Source organism: Octopus bimaculoides, chromosome 10 (assembly GCF_046866305.1).
Source record: "Octopus bimaculoides isolate indiv1 chromosome 10, ASM4686630v1, whole genome shotgun sequence".
NCBI classification, from domain to species: domain Eukaryota; kingdom Metazoa; phylum Mollusca; class Cephalopoda; order Octopoda; family Octopodidae; genus Octopus; species Octopus bimaculoides.
Window position 1 is genome coordinate 72,944,424 of NC_142937.1, and position 22,199 is coordinate 72,966,622.

At 34.0% G+C, this 22,199-nt stretch overlaps 1 protein-coding gene across 2 annotated transcripts in view; it reads right to left on the bottom strand.

The window, feature by feature from the left end:
• LOC106871865 (gamma-1-syntrophin) overlaps positions 1 to 7,868 on the bottom strand; it is a 250,909-nt gene extending 243,041 nt beyond the window's left edge. The window contains exon 1 of one of the 2 annotated variants that reach the window (XM_089358802.1): positions 7,329 to 7,868. The gene's annotated coding sequence lies outside the window, so the exon portion shown is untranslated. The remainder of the gene's footprint in view (positions 1 to 7,328) is intronic. The other variant, XM_089358803.1, reaches the window with a different exon arrangement.
• Between the last annotated feature and the right edge of the window lie 14,331 nt (positions 7,869 to 22,199).

Sequence of the window (22,199 nt, forward strand, 5' to 3'; positions counted from 1 at the left end):
TAATTATATATATATATATATATATATATATATATATATATAATTATTATTATTATTTGGGTGGCAAGCAGACAGAATTATTAGCACACTGAGTAAATGTTTAGCAGGTATTTCATTCATCTTTACACTCTGAGTTCAAATTCTGCCGAGGTCAACTTTGCCTTTCATCGTTTTGGCATCGATAAACTATGTATCAGTTAATCACTGGGGTTGCTCTAATCGATTTTCGCCCCCACCCCTGAAATTTCTGGCCTTGTGCCAAAATTTGAAACTTATTATCATTAGGGTGGCGAGCTAGCAAAATTAGTGGCTCACAAGAGTAGAATGCTTAGTGGGATTTCGTCTGTCTTTACACTCTAAGTTCAAATGCTGCCAGGGTTGATAAAATAAGTACTAGTTGAGTACTAGGGGTTGATGTAATTGACTATACACCTCCCCCAAATTTCAGGCCTTGTGCCAATAGTAGAAAGGATTATCATTATTATTATTAAGTCATCCTTTCGGAGTTGATAAATTAAGGACCAGTTAAAAACTGGAGCTGTTGTAATCGACACATCCCCTGCCCCAAAATGGCTGTCCTTGTGGCAAAATTTGAAACCCTTATTATTACTATTAAGGTGGCGAATGCGGGCAAAATGCTTAGCATTTCATCTGTCTTCATGTTCTGAGTTCAAATTCTGCCAAGGTTGACTTTGCCTTTCATCCTTTCGGGGTCGATAAATTAAGTACCAGTGAAACACTAAGGTCGATGTAGTCAACTATCCCCCTCAAATTTCAGGCCTTGAACCTACAGTAGAAATGATTATTATTATTATCATTATTTATTTATGTATGAATGTGTGTATGCATGTATGTATTGTTACATAAAATAGGAAAAAAGAAAACCCACCCAAAGGATATCTTTCTGAGTACAGACAATGCAGATTAGCAAATAATCTATTATTTAATTCACTGTAAATGAATATGTATAAAGATGACTCGGCTGATACATTTGACGCATGATGATTTAAAAAAAAAAAATAATAAAAATATTGCTGTCATTAATAGTGATATTTACCCTCATGTCAGGCTAGATTGAGTAGATCTATGATCAAAGGCATGCCACCCATAACCATTCCACCATATATGATGTTGAATGTCAAGGACTATATTGCTCAAATCTTTTCTAAATTTTGGGCTGGGAGATGTAATTTGAAAGAAATTTGGCTGCCATTTCTTGCTGATCAATGTAGTATGTACAGCCTGCCATACAAGCACAAACGATTTAATGGAAATGCTGTCTTGGAATCGCTTCTAAGAAGTACTCCCTGCTCAAAGTAGTTTGCTGTTGATAGAAAATGAAAGGGCAAGGGATGGGAGGAAAGCGAATGTTTTTAATTGCTGTTTTTATAAACATAAATAAGCAACTATTTAGGGATGTTCAGGAAGTGTAATGCAGTGAAGTGGGGCATAGTAGTTGCTTTAGTAGGCGCCCCATATAGGGAGAGAAATATTGATTAAGTAACTGGGCTGGTATTGAGGTACACACACACACACACACACACACATATACAATGTTATGCATACATACTTATACATCAAATATACATACATATTTACACACACACACAAAAGCAACACAAAGACAGAAAAAACTAATATTTTAATTACACCTGCAGATACACGCACACACATTCATATAAACAAATAAACAGATGTGCAATTACACACATGCATGTGTGTGTGTGTATGTGTGTGCACAATTACATAGATTTATGCACAGATATATACATATACACAAACAGATATATATATATGGAGAGAGAAAGAGAGATGTACAAGTGTATATATGCAGATATACACACACAAATATAGATATACACAAACATATTATATAGATAATTTGTATACACACATGCAGTTTATACACACATGCAGTTTATACACACATGCAGTTTATACACACATGCAGTTTATACACACACAGTGAGGCACCATAATGGCAAATTAGTCAGTGCATCAATTAAATTGCCTTTCATTCTGACACTTTGTGCTCTAAGTTCAAACCCTGCTGAGATAAAATCTGCTTTTCATTCCGGTGGGATTCATCATTAAGAACTAATCCAGTACTGGGGCCAATTCTTCAAACATTATCTCTTTCTCTTCAAGAAACTGGCTGTGCTCAAAATCTAAGAAGAGCTAGGTTTTGATGCCTAACATATGCAGTATGTCACAGCAACACCTTATGAATCAATCAAAAGTTGAGAGCTCAAGAAAGTAAGGATACAGAGATACATGCATAAATAGATATTATATACATACGTGTATGTATACATTATACACACCTACATGCATGAATACATACACAAATGTATACATACATGTGTGTACATGTAACCATACATATACATAAATACATATAGATACATATATAAATATATATTGTGTGGCGAGTGGGAGGTGTGTGTATACATATATATATATAAACACCTCACACACATGTACATATAATTTACAGTTATTGATGATATCCACAAAAAAAAAAAGTACTTCTTCCAGTGAGCGATAAATATCATTTAATATACACAGTATTCAAACCCAAGATACTGTTAGTTTCATGCAGTAGAAACACAAACTGATGAGCTTGTATAGCATGCTTTGTATTTCTAAGTAATCTTTCGGACTCGAACACACAATATTGATTGTGGCTTTTGAAAAAATAAGAAAGGATGCTGGTCTTTGAGAAAACACAAAACAAGATGAGAGGAGGGTAAAAACAAAAAATAGAATGAAAAAAAAGGAAGAAAAATAGAATTCAAAGAGACAGTTAAGAGTTATGCTTTTTCTGCTTGTTTGGATAAGAATCAATGTAGTAGGTGTAAATTAATTCAATAGGGAAAAGGGTTAATGTAATACAGCATGCCTAATTTGGAGAGGGTGGTGTACTCAAGTTCAACAAAAGAAATTTATCCATATGTTTACATTTCATAAAAATTTCATGTCTGAAATTTAGTAGGTCCATGGAATTCTTAGGTCTAAGTGGAACATGAGATTTTTTTTAGCTAAATAAAGCCTGCATCTCTGATCTGTTTATGTTGGTATGCATCACTCCACAATGCTCCACTTGATGGTCTGTGGGGTACAGTTGGCCTTCAAATCCCAGATATGGCTAGCTAACTATGTGACTTTTTACTCATTCACATGTCGGAAAGAAGACTGGTAGCTTGCATATCTTCTTTTAAAATTACCTTTACATATACCAAAGTAATTTTTCTTTTGAATAGTCCTTTTGGAGCACTGCTGTGACTTTGGCTTCATAAACCACTGAGTTGATCATGCATACCTGGTAAGTGGGCAAGCTTCTTGGTGCCAACAATTACAACTTTGAAGGGGTGCTTTGTGTGACCTTCAAGTGATAATGTATGTGTGCATGTTGGCTTCTTTATGTCCTTGTACTACAGTTTACCTATGACCACACTGTAATGTGGCTCTGATTGAAGCATTTTGTTTGCAATGATAGTACTGTGATTTGAGAGATTTGGTTGCCATTCCTATGGAGCAAGTAGAGAGACTTATTTATGCATACATGTGTATACGTTCATAATCATAAACGTGTATGTAAGTGTATATACATTGGTATATGTATATCAGAATAAATAGATATTAATATGTATATGAATGTATTTATCTATCTATTTATCTCTCTATCTATCTACATATATATATATATATATATATATATATATATATATATATATATATGCATTCATGTATATACATATTTATGTGTGTGTATATATTATCATATACATACATGTCATTATATATATATATATATATATATATATATATATATATATATATATACACACACAACTATACACACACACAAATAAATATATAACATCTCTCTCTCTCTGTATCTATATATACACATACACACATTACATTTTACTAGTTTCTGTCATTCGTCTGTGGCCATGCTGGGACACTGCCTTGAAGATGTTAGTGAAACAAATAGATCCTACTGCTTATTCTACCTGTTTACTTTTGATAACCGCTAAGTACCGTGGACGTAAATAAACCAAACATACACACATGCACGTGTGTGTGTGTGTGTGTGTGTGTGTGTGAGCGAGCGAAATTTTTTTGCCTCTCCATTAAGACAAAACAAAAATTTGTATTCAAATAACTCTTTTTTTCGCCATAGTGTCTGACAAGTTTGAAAAGTTTAAAGCCAACTTAATTTTATTTTGAATGGCATTTATTCCGCCGTTTTCAATCCTCACAGCAGTCTATGAGAAACACTGCCAAAATGTACATTTCTGTGTGTGTGTGTGTGTGTGTACACATTATGCATGTGTGTATGTTTGTTGACACATATACATATGGTGGGTAAGAAACTCAAAATAAACTAAACACGAACAATAGAGAGATGGGATAGAAGATTCTAAAATACACGTGAGAAACAAGTGAAAATATGTTACAGATTTCGAATACTTAAAATATAAATGAATATAGCAAAAGGACCTATTACACTCATACACACACACACTCACACACACACATGCATGCATGTACTCTAAAATTTGTTGTTCATATCTTCTAATTTCAAATGCATCCGAAATACTGAGGATATAATTAGATTTGTTGTAAAAGGAATCATTAGGAGTTGCACCTCTAATGATGCATATACAAAGTGACAAGCTATAAATACTATAGTATAGCATACACGAGGTACAGATATTGCTGTGTGTGTGTATATATACATAAAACAGTGTCTTAAGTATATATAACCCTAACATATAAGCTTTAAAATATGAAACATTGAAACCATTGACACCGGTGTGTATATGATGAAACAAAACAGAGACATACAATTCATACCATATATTGTTTATAAATACAAGCTAAATGTGTGTGTGTGTGTGTGTGTGTGTGTGTGTGTTTTAAGCCAGTTCGCATCTGGACACAGAAAAACAGAACACATCAACTCACAGAAACACGGTATAAAGGAATCAGTGTACACCGGTGGATGCTGAGAGAAATGGTATATGTAACTATTCACATCAGTGTGTATACAGAGACAAAGTAAACACTGGTGTATAGAGAGACACGGTAATTTAAAACGTACACATCACAGCATATAGACTGACAAGCTCTCTCTCTCTCTCTCTTAAACCTACTTATATCAGTCATACGACACGCTATACATACATACATACACACGCACAAAGCATGTATATATTTGTATATAGCCCATATGCACGCATTCAATTTATACATAATGGTTATACAAACAATGAATTTATTGCTGTTAGTTAACCGGCCGTGTAAATAATACCTAAACATTACACACACACATATACTCGGATGTGTGCGTATGACATTTAGTCATCATCAGATAAAATATCATCACAAGTTGTAGTAAACTATATAAATAAACATTGTGACAGGAGGCAGTGATTGTTGATTTGTTTCGGTTGAGGCAGGCCTGCAATCAGAGACGTTTCCAAGCGTGACCAGCTCGTCTACACTTTTTTTAAAATCCCTTGCAACATTATCCTTTCCTTACTTAAATGGAAGGGGGTGTGATTTTGCTGTTATTTCTAGCATAATGAGCAACCTCGTAAAGGTTATCCTCGTCGGATGGATGAAGGTTGCTGTCCACTCCATCTGAGACTTATTTGATGAAGCATTAGTAATCTATTCTGACTGGCCGTTAGATGTGTCAGCTTCCTCTTGAGGGAAGAAGCCAGCAATTATAATAATATTGGTCTGTAGCTTAGGCACATGGCCACAAATCTCACATCAATATGTTTTTCTTTTTAATTTTTATTTTACAAGTACTTAGTTTAACGAACCCAGAGGGATCACATCCCTGTCATTTCAAGAATTAGGATGTAAATAATGTTTAACGTAAGATTTAATAATCCTAATAGATACATAGAACAAAGGAAAATGAGACATCACGATATTCATGCATTTCTCAAAGGCATGAATAGTGGCGTAAGTGAAATGGTTTATATTTCGCAAAAAGAATGCCTTGGCGCGATTATAGGCTCGTCAGCAACTTTTCTTCAACACTTGCCCGAACAGTCTGAAGCGAGTCAAACAAGGAACCTCATATAGCATCCATATCTACCCCAAATCACACCCTACCTTCCTAGGGCACATTGAATGTGGTCATGGATATACAAAACAAGGTGGGATGGTCACAGCCGGAACGCCTTCCATCATAGTTCTTTTCAATTAAGAGTGTGCTTAAACAAATAACAACGTGGTATAGTACTGAAGTTTCCAACATCAAACCTAAACAAATGCAGATAGTTAAATACATAACTGCATTAGGGGTATAATGAAATTATAGAATAAAAGTTTTAATTATAGAAAAAAAAAAGTTATTTCTAAATCTCTTCATAAAAGAAAATCATTGTGTAGTAAGAGACTGATAGAATAAGTACCAGGTTTTTAAAAAAAGTAAGTACTGGGAGTCGGTTCGTTCGACTAAAATTCTTCAAGGCGAAGCCCCGGCAAGGCAGCAGTCTAATGACTGAAACAAGTAAATGACTTCAAATGTGTATTAACATTTACTGCACTTCATTAAGTTAAATGACAATAACTCAAAGACTATACATTTACAAATACATGTGTATATACTGTATGTCCCTTTATGGCTCGTAACTTAGAGGTTTGACAAATAGTAGCATAGTGGGATCTATTTAGCAGACTATTCCCTTCAAGACAGTGGCCCAACATGGAACGAGTAGAAAAAGGACAGGCAGATAGATAGATATGATAGCTAGACATATAGACAGATAAATTATGACAGACAAATAAGCAAACAGATTTGTATGGGTATGTTAAATTATTTGGTGGGGGCGTTAACGCCCCTTCGCTTTTTTTTTCCAGATTATGTGAAAAATAATAGTAATAGAAAAACGAAAGGCCCAAAACTAAATGTTTAGAACATGGTAAAATGTTGGATCTTGTAACACGTTATTAGCTCTGTCAGCCGGTTTATCAACAAACGTTTGTACACACTCACTTTCTCTGGATGTTATGTTGTGTGTATATATATATATATATATATATATACATACATATATGTATGTATGAATGTATAAATATATACATATATATATATATATATATATATATATATATATATATATATATATATACATACATATATGTATGTATGAATGTATAAATATATATATATATATATATATATATATATATACATACATATATGTATGTATGAATGTATAAATATATATATATATATATATATATATATATAGTCCATATATATAGTCCATATTTTTTTAAGGTAAACTACTTACCTTTGCTGTGACATAGGAAGACAATCTTGTCACATCATCTACGGAAACTGTCAGTCACTTATAGAAATTCTCCTTTTTTGTATTTTTTTATATTGTTTATTATTTAATGTATATTCTCACGAATATGTGACAAAAGGTTTGTTTTCCACCCCTTACTTTGGGTTATAATTCCCACGGGCTAAAATACAACAAGAGTTCAGTCGACTGTAACGGTAGGATCCAGCAGCCGATGTAAACGTTTTCAGAGTCTGTAAGTGAATGAGAGACTATGTGTCATCAAACAACAAACAAAACTTGATGGAGCAAACTGCTAGGATTTTTCAGCTGATTTCAGCTGTACTTTCCTTTCCACTACTACAACTACAACTCAATCTATGACTGCTGCTTCAAATTGTAAATGAATATTTTAGCTCTCTCCACTATCTCAATAGTTGGACGGCAAATGAGGAGTTTTTGACGCTCAAGGAACATATATATGTATATAGTTAACGTGAGACACGCTGCTGTCTGCTCGCATCGTCCGTCTCCTCCTCTTCTTATGTTATTACTTCGCTTCTCACACACTATAAGAATGAGGGGGAGATCTCACTAGAGGTCGACACTATCAGTTCTCAACGCACGCTAGCACAATCTACGGATGTCAAGAAGCACAATAAATTATTATCTCTCTTCTCTTCTACTTGTTTCAGTCGTTTGACTGTGGTCATGCTGGGGCACCACCCTGAAGGATTTGGTCGAACGAATTGAATCCCACTGGTTATTTTTTTAAAACCTTGTACTTAATCTGCTGGTGTATTTTGCTGAATTGCTAAGTTACGAATGTAAACAAACCAACACCAGTTGTCAAGAGGTGGTGGGGACACACACATAAGTATATACATGTGTGTGTGTATTTGTGTGTCTGTGTATGCATATATGCATGTATATACTCTTTTATTACCACTGAGGACATGCATAGGTTTGTAAGAAATGAAGTTAGTATGCTTCGTTGGATGTGTAATGTCAGTGTGCATGCATGACAGAGTGTGACCGTCTTGAGAGAAAAGTTGGGTATAAGAGGCATCAGATCTGGCGTGCAAGAGAGACAACTGTGCTGGTATGGTCATGTGATGCATATGGATGAGAACAGCTGTGTGAAGAAGTTCCACACTCTAAAAGTGGAGGGAATTTGTGGGAGAGGTAGACCCAAGAAGACACGGGACGAGGTGATGAAGCATGATCTCTGAATGTTGGGCCTCTCAGAGACAATGACAAGTGACCGAGACCTTTGGCGATATGCTGTGCTTCAGAAGACCCGTCAAGCCATAGTTGTGACCGATGCTAGTGTTGCTTAACTGGCATGTAAAAAGCACCCTTTGAACGTTGGGTGATACACTGTACTGAAGAAGACCTGTCAAGCCAAGTTGGGGCCAATGCTAGTACTGTGTGACTGGCACCCACACTGGTGACATGTAAAAGCCACCATTTGAGTGCTGAGCTTCACAGAAGCAGTGACAGGTAACTGAGACCTTTAGCAATATAACGAGCTTGAGAAGACCTGTCATACCAAGTGAGATTGTAGCTGTGGCTGATGCCAGTGTCATGTAACTGACACCCATGAAGTTGAAGAGCAATGATGAGGGCACATGGAAAATGGATGTTAAACTGTGATGATGATGATATATATACGACAAGCTACTTCTTTCAGTTTCCATCTACCAGATCCATTCACAAGGCTTTCATCAACCTGAGGATATAGTAGAAGACACTTGCTCAAGGTACAATGCAGTGCGATTGAACTCAGAACCATGTGATTGGGAAGCAAGCTTCTTACCACACAGCCATACCTGAGCTTCTTTCAATTTCTGTCTGACAAATCCACTCATAGGTCTTTGGTCGGCCCAGAGCTATAGGAGAAGACAGCAGCCCAAGTTGCTGCATGGTGGGACTGCACCTGAGACCACATGGCTGGAAAGCAAGCTTCTTACCACAGAGCCATGCATGCACCAACTTACAATTTTTAAAACATGTTTTTTTTTTTCTCCCTTCTTCTAATTTTGGAAGTTTGATTTTAATTATTGTGATAATTAGATTTGGTCTGGACATAATCAAAGGTCAGTGAATTAGTGTTGAATAAAATGCTGTGTAGTATTTTGTTCCTGTATTCCAATCCCAAAGAAGCAGTAACAATAATTACCAATTATAGTTTGTTTGTAATTTCCTGTTCTATAACTATGTTAATTAAGCATGATCTCAGCAGCAGAAATAGAAGAGTGACCAAGGCTTTCTTGTTATTTGGTGATGTCTGAGCATTCTGAGTTCAAATCTAATGTTGAATGGATTTTTCTCCCTCCACCCCACCATCTTCTAGAAGTGGGTTAATGGGGTTAATAAAATAAGTATCAATAATTTACTGGAGAGGGCAGTGAGCTGGCAGAATTTTTAGCATGCCGAGCAAGATACTTAGTTGCCTTTCTGTCTGTCTTTATGTTTTAAGTTCAAATTCCATTGAGGTCAACTTTGCCTTTCATCCTTTCAGGGTCAATAAAGTAAGTACCAGTTGAGGAGTTGAGGACTGGAGTTGATGTAATTGACGAGCCTACAACCCCAAACTTGCTGGCCTTGTACCAAAATTTGAAACCAATAATTTGTCTATTTAGTTATTCCTCTAAATGAGCAGATTTCAAATTCTGCCAAAGTCAACCTTGTCTTCCATTCTTCCAGCGCTACTAAAACAAAGTACTGGTGAAAAACTGGGACTGGTTTGATCAAGTATATGAAGAATGGGCAACCCTTTCCAAGAAGCAGGCCACATGATATATGGCTCATCAGGTTGGGCTGCATTAATAAAAAAAACTGAAGGTAATTTTTCATTAGGCTTGCCATTCAGAAAGTCCCTCAAACCACAGTTTGTCCAAAACTGTACGAGGCCCTTCTCCAAACTTTGAGTCCTAATGTTTATGTTAAGGATTATTGCTGTTGTTATCAGGATGGTAGGTTGGTAGAAATAGAATAATGGATTGGAAATACCAACTGGTCACTTCTTAATGTACAGTGTCTTCAGGTGTCAGTGACCATGCACCTCTGTCTCCTTCTGTCCCACACACAACTCAACATGTTACTGGGCTGATATTATTAAAACCAACAAGGGTGAATTGTTGGCATACTAGTCAAAATGCTTAGTGACATTTCATCTGTCTTTACATCCTGAGTTCAAATTCCACTAAGGTAGACTTTGCCTTTTTTCTTTCCAGGGTTAATAAAAGAAATACCAGTGAACACTGAGACCAATGTAATCAACTTGACCCTCCCTTGAAATTACTGGCTTTGTGCCAAAATTTTGAACTAAAATTACTGAATACAGCTGATAAAGCTGTTAAATATCATCACACTTTGTTTCCCCTTGCTTCTTTTTCCTTTCTGTATCCCAAATTGTCACCTAGTGCTCAAGGTTTGTTTTCTCCTCTTTTGGTAGCTAGTGAACTTTATCTGTTGTCCTTATATTGTTAAGAAGCTTTCAGCTAGTTTCTACTTATATGTAGGCCTCACCATTTGTCAATGTATCTGCAGATGACACCTTCAGCATTAATGTAATGAACCATATCTCTGTAGCATTTATAAGCTTTTTCACTTCTATATTATGTTCCAGATCACACAACCATATAAAGTAAAAATGTTCTCTTCTCAAGTCATGTTGACTCATAAGGGCTGGTTTTCCAGTTTCCATGGCATATTAATTCCCCACCTGGACAAGACACCAGTCCGTTGGAGGATTACTCATGTTTGCCAGCAGAGTGGACTGGAGCAACGTGAAATGAAGCGTTTTGCTCAAGAGCACATGTCACCCAGTCCAGGAATCAAAACCACAGTCTTACAATCATGAACCAACACCCTAACCACAAAATCATGCACCTGACTAAAGTAAAGTTACCTTCTCAAGTCATATCAACTCATAAGGGCTGATTTTATGGCATATATATTCTCCAACTAGAAGGGACACTGGTCCATCACAGGATTACACATTTTTACCAGCTGAGTGGACTGAGCAACATGAAATGAAGTGCCTTGCTCAAGAACACAATGTGTTGCCCAGTCCAGGAATCAAAACCACAATTTTTTGATCCAACACCTTAACCACTTAGACACACACTCCCACACACAACCATAAGTAAGAAAACAATTCTAATTATGCTTCTAAAACTTGTTACTTCTAATTAATAGTGGTTTCTTTGACAATTTATGTTTTGTCACACCAAAAGCAGCCTCGGCCGAGTCAATTCTTGACTTAACTTCTTTGCTGTAATTTTCACCTGGCCACAAGCATAATTAAACTCCCCATCCATCTTAGGTGAAATGTTGGAGGAAGTGGCACTTAAACCTTTTGCCTGTCTTGTGTATCATGTGATATACAGGATATGTTTCCTTGATCTCCATGCATCATATACAATACACATTTTCAATTTTTTTTTCAACCACCAGAGTAACTTGAGAAAGGAAAGCTTTTATATTATTCAGAACATATGAACCAAACGCTAACTAAAAGTCTAAAAACAAACATGGACATTTAGGACAAAATTATGAAAATGCTTTGGGGTTGATATAAGTAACTCTTACCTCACACCTAAATGCATTTGCTGAAACTTTTACAGAGTGACGTTATACAAAATTAAAATTATTGTACCTTTCATTTGGCAAAATGGAAGATGGTAGAATTAGGCAAATGCAATGAATTCCAATGAGTAGTGAGGAACAAGGGGTGGGGCTGCTGTAAATTGTACCCTCTCCCTAAGAAGAGTTTGAAAGTAGACCAATTTTAGAGGCATTTGGGTACATCCTTCTTTCTAAAAGGCAATATTTAATATTAAAGTAAGGCAGCGAGCTGGCAGAGTCATTAGCACACCAGGCAAAATGCTTAGCAGCATTTAATCTATCTTTGCATTCTGAGTTCAAATTCTGCCAAGATTTATTTTCACTCTTTTAGGGTCGATGAAATAATTACCAGTTGAGCAATGGGGTCGATATAATTGATTTACCCTCTCCCTAAAATTACTAGCCTCGTACCAAAATTTGAAACTAATAATATTATTATTAGTAGTGGTCTTAGTTTTAGTGTTAGTAGCATAAATATTAGTATCATTATTATTAAAGTGGCAAGCTGACTGGCAGTATCGTTCTCATGCTGGACAAAATGCTTAGCAGTATTTAGTCTGTCTTTATGTTCTGACTTGACATTCTATCGAGGTCTACTTTGCCTTTCACCCTTTTGGAGCCGATAAAATAAGTACCAGTTGAGCACTGGGGTCAATGTAATCAACTTACCCAGTCCCCTGGAATTACTGGCCTTGTGCCAAAATTTGAAACCCATGTTTAATATTAAAATAAATGATAATTCTTTCTACTATAGGCACAAGGCCTGAAATTTTGGGGGAGGGGGGCCAGTCTATTTGATCAACCCCAGTACGCAACTAGTACTTAATTTATCGATTTTGAAAGGATGAAAAGCAAAGTTGACCTTGGCGAAATTTTAACTCAGAGCATAGCGATGGGCAAAATACCACTAGGCACTTTGTCTGGTGTGCTAACATTTCAGCCAGCTTGCCGTCTTAAAATAAATGATAATAATAAATAATTTACCACTTCACTGTATCCCAGTATTGACCAGACTTTCGAATTTTATTATACACCACTAGGTACCATGATAGCTGGGCAAGGCAACATTCCCCTTGAATGGAATGCTAGTCTGTCATAGGGTTATCCATTTACAGCAGATTGGATTGGAATAATGTGAAATGATGTGTTTTGTTCAAGAACACAATGCACAACCAGTCTGAGAATTGAAGCCACAATATTATGCTCTTGAGTGCAACATTATAACCACCAAGCCATGTGCCTTCACTTTACCATTTACTGTAGTAAAGTGAACACACTTTCAATTAACCACTTACTGACCATTAATTGTCAATCAAAAGTTGGAGCTTATTGTAGACTCTTGCTAAATTTAATAAATAACTTAATACATTCTTCTCATTTGAAAACAATTGTACTGCATCGAAACCTTTCACTGAGTGTGATAAGCATAAACACTTTTATGCGGTATCATAAAAATCTATTCAAAGAGGAGTTAGCACTATATATATATATATATATATATATATATATATATATATATATATGTGTATATGAATAGAAGGCAAAAGTTTATATTATTAATACAGAATACAGTAGTGTCCCTCAGATTAGCTATAATACTTTTGGTTTTGAATATTATTCAATTATGCAATAATGAAATTATTTTTGACACAAACTGGTCTAGTAGTTGGTTTAAATTTACTTATTAAAATCCAAAATACTATATATCATCATCATCATCATATATATATATATATATATATATATATACATAGATATAAAATGTGTGTGTGTGTACACATATACATATAAATATATAAGTGTGTGTGTATATATATATATATATATATACACACACACACACATAGTTGTTGAATGATGTAAGTGCTCAACACTGCATTAATGGATAGAATTTTTTTATTTGTGTATTAAGGCTACCATTGGTTTCATGTTAAGAAAAATATCTTAATATCTTAACAACTTTTCAAGTTGATCACATGGAGGAACAGCGTTTGTCTCCATCCAAAATGGAGATGAACACCATTTCTCCATGTGATCAGCTTGAAAAATTGTTAAGATTTTATGATATATATATATATCTTTTTTTTACTTTTATTTCTTTCAGTGATTATACTACAGCTATGCTGGTGCATCTACTGAGAGAATTTTTAGTCAAATGAATCAACTCCAGTACTTATTTTTAAGCTTGGCTTTTATTCTATTGGAACTCTTTTGGTGAACTGCTAAGTTACACAGATGCAAACACATCAACTCCGGTTGTCAAGTGGTGGTGAGGGACAAACACAGACACAAACACTTACACACACACACACACACACACACATATATGTATGTGTGTGTGTGTATTCATATATATATATATATATATATATATATATATATATATATATGAGGGGATACCCAAAGGAAACTGGAATTTTGTAACATTATTTTATTCACTTAGTTTCATATATTTACACTTTTATCGTCTTCAAAGTATTCTTCATTTGAAGCAATGCATCAGTCTAGGTGCATTTTCCACTGTTCAATGCAGTGCTGGAACTCTTGCAAAGCAATTCTTTTAATGCCTCCATCGTTTTTTATTTCTTCTTCGCCTCTTCTACATCTACAAATTTTGTAGCACCAGCTTTTGTCACCAGTTATGAGCTTCAAAAAGGGGTCTGTATAAGCCTCCAACTGTTCTTTCAGTTCGCAATGCACATTCAGTCGTGACTACTTTTGATCTTCCGTGAGCAATATCGCTGAAACTATTTTCATTTGCCATTCCTCACTCAAAATTCCTTGGCAAGAGCTCCAGGACACACCAGTCATATCAACAAGTTCATCAGTTATTTGGTGATGGTCCTCTAAGATCAGTTCATGAATTTTTATGATGTTTACATTCATTCAGGAAGTCAATGGATGCCCTGAACAAGGTTGATCTTCAATCAACAAGTGGCCTTGTGAGCTGGCCACCATTTTCCCCAGCAAAAAATAGAATTTCATAGAAGCATGCAGTAATTTCATTTTAGCCATCGCAAAAATCAACAAACAGGAAAGGCACTGCAAAACAAAGATGCACCATTGTGGCAGTATGACTTCAATCAATAATGCCAGTTGGCATACTGGTGCATGAGGGTTGGATCAAGTGATTTCTAGTGAAGGAACGTTTCCAGTTACTTTTGGGTACCTCCTTGTATATATATGTATATGTATATATATATATATATATATATATATATATATATATATATATATATATATATATATATATATATATATATATATATATATATATGTATATATTTTATAACGGCATTACTATACATGAATGCCTCACGCTAAGAGGGACTCTAAGGTCAAACTACTATGTGTTTATTATGGTAGTTTGACCTTAGAGTCCCTCTTAGCACGAGGCATTCATGTATAGTAATGCCCTTACATAAATAAATATATTTTGGGGAATAAATGATGGATTTTTCCCTTATGAGGTATTTTTCACGCTAGCTACTTGATAAATTCTTATAAAAGAATTCATCCTATTATTGAATGTACATATATATATATACATATATATATATATATATATATATATATATATATATATATATCTATATATATATATATATATATATATATATCTATATATATATATATATATATATATATATATACATATATATATAAATATATATATATATATATATATAATATTAGGGACAAAGTCCAAAATTACAGGTAAAAACTCAATTAAAATCAATTTATAAAAAAATTAAATTAAATTGAACTTTACAGAGTAAAATATATATAAATATATAGTTTTAGGTTCATGAACTCATCGATGAAAATCCACTGTCACATATAGACAAATTAATAATTAAAAGCATAATAAATGAGTATGATATAATGAAAAGTAAATACCATAAGATAAAGATAATAAAATGACTACACGTGTTTCATAACTAATTTTCAAATAGAAAGGAAATTTAAATCGATTAAAATCAATTAAAATAATCGAAAATAAATTCTATTCAAAAATACAGCTAATCGTCAGGTCTAAATACAACAACAATAATAATAAATAAATGTATATATTAAACAACAATAAATACCAAATGAATTTATATAAAATACTTATTCTATAAAGATAGAAAAATATTATTAAACATATCAAAATAATAAACATTCCATAATTATCCTTACATCCATTATAATATATGCTAACATGTATATTATATACAAAAACCAGCTTAAATAAATTATTATCGTTTTAAATACAGTTTGAACGAAGTTTAAGGTTAAAATAATAATAAAGATAATATTAGCACATATTTAACCGGCGTAATGGTTAAATAAGTATTCTTGTATTTTTCTATTATTCAATTGATTTTTAATGATAATTAAATAAACCTTTTTAGTCTTAAATAGTCAAGGTTTAACTATTACACCGGTTAAATATGTGCTAATATTATATTTCCATGCAGTAATACCCCCCTCCTCCAAATCCTTCGAACTTTCCAGGAAGAAATTACCCTCATCGGAATTTTCCAGATCTTAAATCCTCGGAAATTTACAGGAAGTAATTCCTCACCATCTGCGAAATTTCCAGGAAGTAATTCATCCCACTGCTCCCCTTCCTCGGAGCTATACAGGAAACCCTCGGAACTCCTTGGAACTTTCCAAGAAATCCTCGAAATTTTCCAGGAAGTCGATCTTAAATCCTCGGAACATATAAAAAGAATATTTATACATAAACTCGGTCAGTTTGCAATTTAGCCACTGCTGGATAGTGTCTTTAATATGTTCACTGAACACTGCCTCGAATTCCTCCTTGTTTTTCAAAAATCCCCCCTAAATCACAAAATAAGGGGAAAAAATCTGCCCTATTTTTCAAATCCTGGCAGAATCCCTGAAGCTGAAAGCAGGATAATAATCTCATTCTGCACTTTATCACATTCAAGAATATAAACACGCTTTTAAGCACAAATTATGCAAAGTCAAAAAGAAACACTGCCTTTCACCTGGCACTGCATGAACGACAGTGCTGTCTCTCCCTAATGTGGAGCTTCCAATCTTGGACATATGAGCATGCGCACAACAGCCAAACACTGCATCACTGGAACTGTGAGGCACACAGTTCTATAGAAGGATTTTTGTGTTTTTTTCATAAACTAGGGGATGGCTACTGACATTAAGCTTAAGGATTATATAATGTACAAGAATAAAGAAAGAATTAAAGAAAAAAGGACTCGTTATATTGAATGTTATCAATAATATTGAGTGGAAAGAGGGGGTGCTGCAATTCCACTGTGCCAGTATATGAGCTGCCATTGATTGTACAATACGGTACTCTGGGCCTTGGAACTCTTCAGAGTTTTGCTTTCTTCCCATATGTAATACTGTATCGAAAGTACTTTGCATGCATGTTCAGTACTTGGTAATGCTATTTTTTGTATGATGTTGTTGTTTAACACTAAGATCAAGGTAATCAAGCAAATGTATGATCAAAAGCAGCAGCCATGACCACTCTGCTTCTTTAGGACTAGGATCTTTCCTTGTGTAAGACAGTGAGGCATAATATGAAAGAGCATTTTTGCTGCTTGTTTTTAGCAGGTCAAGTGACCACAGAGTATCCCTCATTGGCTAAATATTCTGTATGTTGTATGTGAATGTATGCCAATCCTAGGCTTTGACATATATATTTATCTGCATCTCTTTTCATCATTCATAAAGCACCTATTATTATAAGGCTGATTCAGTTTTTAATCTCCACACTCTGGATGTCTTTATTTCTGTCTTTGTAGTTGGATAGTTTCTCCATTTCTTTTAGAGATATGATGTCATCCATAGAATTGGTACATTGATTGGGACACTTTCCTTTCCCCAATAATATTTGAATGATTTTCCTTAATATTTCTGACGATGTGATTTAGCTTTGATCATAGTCTTGGATATGCTGATTCACATGTTACTCAGAATATGGTCACTTTGTCATTCTTTCAAATGTGTTATGGTCGATGTTTCTCCGGGAAGTTTTTGATAGAACTGGTAGAGTATCCCCCCAAAATATCTTGTGATGTTTATTCTAGTTCCTTACATCCTGAATTCAATTTCCATATTTCATCCTCCCAAGGGAGATAAAATAAAATTTCATTCATGTACTTCAATTTAAGTGACTGTCCGCACCCACCAAATTTCTGATCTCATGCTTATGTAAGAAATTATCATTATTCATTATTACTAGTATTACTATTGCTAATGTTATGGCAGTGGGTTGGCAGAAATTGAAGAACCACAGACAAAATGCCTTATCTATTAATAGCTCTATTAATAGCTCTTTCTGTTCTGAGTTCACATCTTGCTGAAGTTGGTTCTGTCTTTTAACCTTTTGAGGTTGATACAACTGACTACACATTTCCTCTAATTTTGAGGCTTTGTGCCAATGTAAGCTATTAATAATGTGCACAGATTAGAAGAATCATTAGAGAATTGGACAAAATACTTTGCAGTATTTAGTTATGGCTCCTTACTTCAGAGTTCAATTATTTTTTCTAAAATTTTTGTTGCATCTTGCAACCTCTTCAGACTATTGAAGAGGTTGCAAGATGCAACGAAATTTTAGAAAAAATAAGTAAGTAAATGAATGGAAATTGAACTGGTGAATGTGTTAAGTAATAAGGCACTAAAAGAGAATGACTCTCCCCAGACACATGAATTCACATAAAGAATCTTGCAAACCAAATACAAAAGAAATATATATATATATTATGTATAAATAATACAGAATGGGACAAGGATGCAAACATCCAGACAGTTAGGTGATACAAGAAAGGGACAAAATATCCAGAGAGACGATACAAGGAAACAAGGACAGGTCATTCGGAGTTTTCTTTCCTCAGTTGAGATCCAGATTATCCTTGTAATTCCAGCTGGTTATTCTCGATATTGCCCCAAGGAAAAACTAAGCTAAGAGCATTAAATTCCTTGGAAGAAAGCAGCAAATGTATATAAAAACAAGGACGGAAAAAAATGAACAATATTACACAATTACAATAAAAATAATAAAACAGGGCATTACAGAAATATATATATATATGTATATATCTCTCTCTTTATATATATATATATATATATATATATATATATATATATATATATATATATATATATATATATATATATATATATATATATATATATATATATATATATAAACACACAAAGGGATCAAAGGTCCATCCTGAGCAATTGGCTCATAAGATCAGTTTCCTGGATTCTGTGGTGTAAATATTCCCTTTGGATGGGACACCAGTCCATTGCAGGATTAGACATTTTTTGCCAGCTGAGTGGACTGGAGTAACATGAAATGAAGTGTTTTTCTCAAGATCTCAATTCTTTGCCCACTCCAGCAAAAAACCCTCACAATCCTATGACTATGAGTGCAACTTCTTAACCACAACGCCATGCCCCTTGCACATACACATGTATGTGTATACACACACACACACACATATATATATAGTGAAAATCGTGGTATATTTACAAAATATCGACGAACATGAGTTATATTTTACAGAATGATTGTGTACTTGCATGTGTATGCGTTTGAGAGAGCAAGAGAGGAAGAGGTAGGGAGAGGGGGAGAAAGGGCTAGAGGTAGTTAAAAGTTTTCTTATGACGGCTTCTCTTCACTGCCTATTACTTTATTAGAAATCTATGGATGCACTTACGCACATAATAGAGAAAAATTAAACAAATATGGACGACTTGCTCCGAAACACCACCGAGTGGGGAACACTTCTCAAAAATAACCTGCAGTTGTTTCCTTCAAAATTCCTACATGCTCGAAATGTACATACATCAAGGTATATTTGTAGAAAATGTCACGAAAAAATATTCATGTTCCTGGAAGTTAAGAGGAATTTAAGTGGAATTTCCGAAAATTGTCCCCCACCCTCCTCCCAAAACACTTTCACTGTATATTCGGAATCTACATAATAAATGATATATGCATAGAAAATTTCATTAAAAAATATTCATTTTTCTGAAAGTTATGACCTTCCAAAGTCGGTGGGTACAACTCTGTAGTTATGCCACATTGACGAACGTGAATGATTGTGTTTACATGCACGTGTATGCGTTTGCGAGAGCGAGAGAGGAAGAGAGGAAGAGGGGGAGATAGAGAACGGGAGCAATGTGTATGTTGTTGTCACAGATTACGTATGTGTGGTCGTGTGTGTTTTTACGTATCAATGTTATGAAAAATAGGTAAAGAATACTGAGAAGAAAGTTTAATCTATGACGTTGTATGTATCACTTTCTCTCTCTGTTGAGCGCGTGTGTAAGAACGCTGTCCCAGGTAGAAGGGAAGAAATATAAAAGTTGCTAGAAACAACAGCCAAATCTCTCTTAAATCACACAAAGTAAACGGAATTTTAAAAATCTAATTACTGCACTGGAAAGTTCAGATCGAGAAAATTCCATTGATGTAAAAATTTTAACGAAAAAGTGGAAAATGTGGATTTCTATAAACTTTTTAAAAGGCTTCACACAGACACACAACTTCAGCTTTATATATTAAGATGAAGTAGTACATTCAGATACGAGATTTAAACAAAGTTAGTCCTATAATCACATAATGAATATAATGTATAATTAAAAAAATAATTTTATAAGATTATAGTATACAGTGAATTTTATGAAAAGGGTATAAATTGTCACAAATTTATAAGCTATAAGAATTATAAAAATATATAAAAAAGGTATAAAAATATATAATATATAATATATACAGGCATGAAAATATAAAACAATAAAAAAATCAAATACAAGAATTTATAAGATATAATGCATAATTAAAAATACATAAACCATGAAAATATATAAAAGGGTATATAAAGGCATAAAACATAAAAAATGTAAAATATAAAAATTTATAAAATATAAGAAAAAATTTAAGATATTTTTTTAATAAAAGCATATGAAAAGATGATATAAAAAGGTATAAAAAGATATAAAGAAGGATATAAGATAAACCAAAATGAAAAATTTATTTATAAAGTTATTGGTATATAGAAAAAGTTATAGCCAGAATAATCATTAATACAAGATAGAATGAGATATAAATATACCAAGTTTTAACAGATAAAATTACCTTTGGAAATGGATTTATAAGATATATCTAAAGTACATCAAAGAAACTGATTGAATAACAGATCTTAGAGGGTACATTTATATATTTAGGGGAGGTGTGAATTTTGAGAATCCATTAGAAAAATAAATATATTTTATATTAACCCTGATAAAAGAGATTCAACGATGGGAAGAGGTAAGTACATATTGTAATTATTAGAAGTTTATAGATCAAAGGGGCTAATGGTCAATAGAATGCATTATTGAATATGTTTCGACATCAAAGACAGTAAACTATGAATGATATGGCACCCTGAATAACCTATGTCACCAAAAATACGGTATGATGTAATTATTAATTACCTGCTTCTAAAGTATTTAAAGGTACGGGTAATCCTATGAACACATGACACCCTAAGGTCTAATTTATTATTAATTAGCAGAGATACCAGGTATTGCTCGGGGTTAAAATGGCATAGTCTTTTATTGTTTTACTTGTTTCGGTCATGTGACTGTGGCCATGCTAGAGCACCATTTTTAGTTGAAGAAATCAACTCCAGGACTTATTCTTTTTAAGCCTAGTACTTATTCTATCAATGTGTTTTGCAAAATGGCTAAGTTACGGGGATCTAAACACAGCAACATTGGTTGTCAAGTGATAGTGGGGGTACAAACACAGGCACAGATGCACACACACACACACACACACACACACTTACACACACATATATATACATACATGTATGTATATGTATGTCGCCACTCTCCTGTTTTTGTTCCCAACTTTGCCTCTCTATAAATCCAAAATTTTATTTTGGAACTTATGGGAGCAACTGTCTTCAAAGACTCACATTGTCGTTGACTGCTTGAAATGGGGAGTAGATAGACAACCGACAACTGATGAAGGATTGTACTCTGTGCTACTTGCACTTTTTCCATTTTTTCTCTCGTTGTTTGTGTATTTAGCTTGTTTGTTTTCACACTTCATGTTGTTTATACAGTTGGTGATGTCCTGTACCCATATATGCACACACACACACACACACACACATAATATATGCATAGAAACATATGTATATGCACCTACTTACATCTATACGTATATGTATATGCATATGTGGGGACAGGACA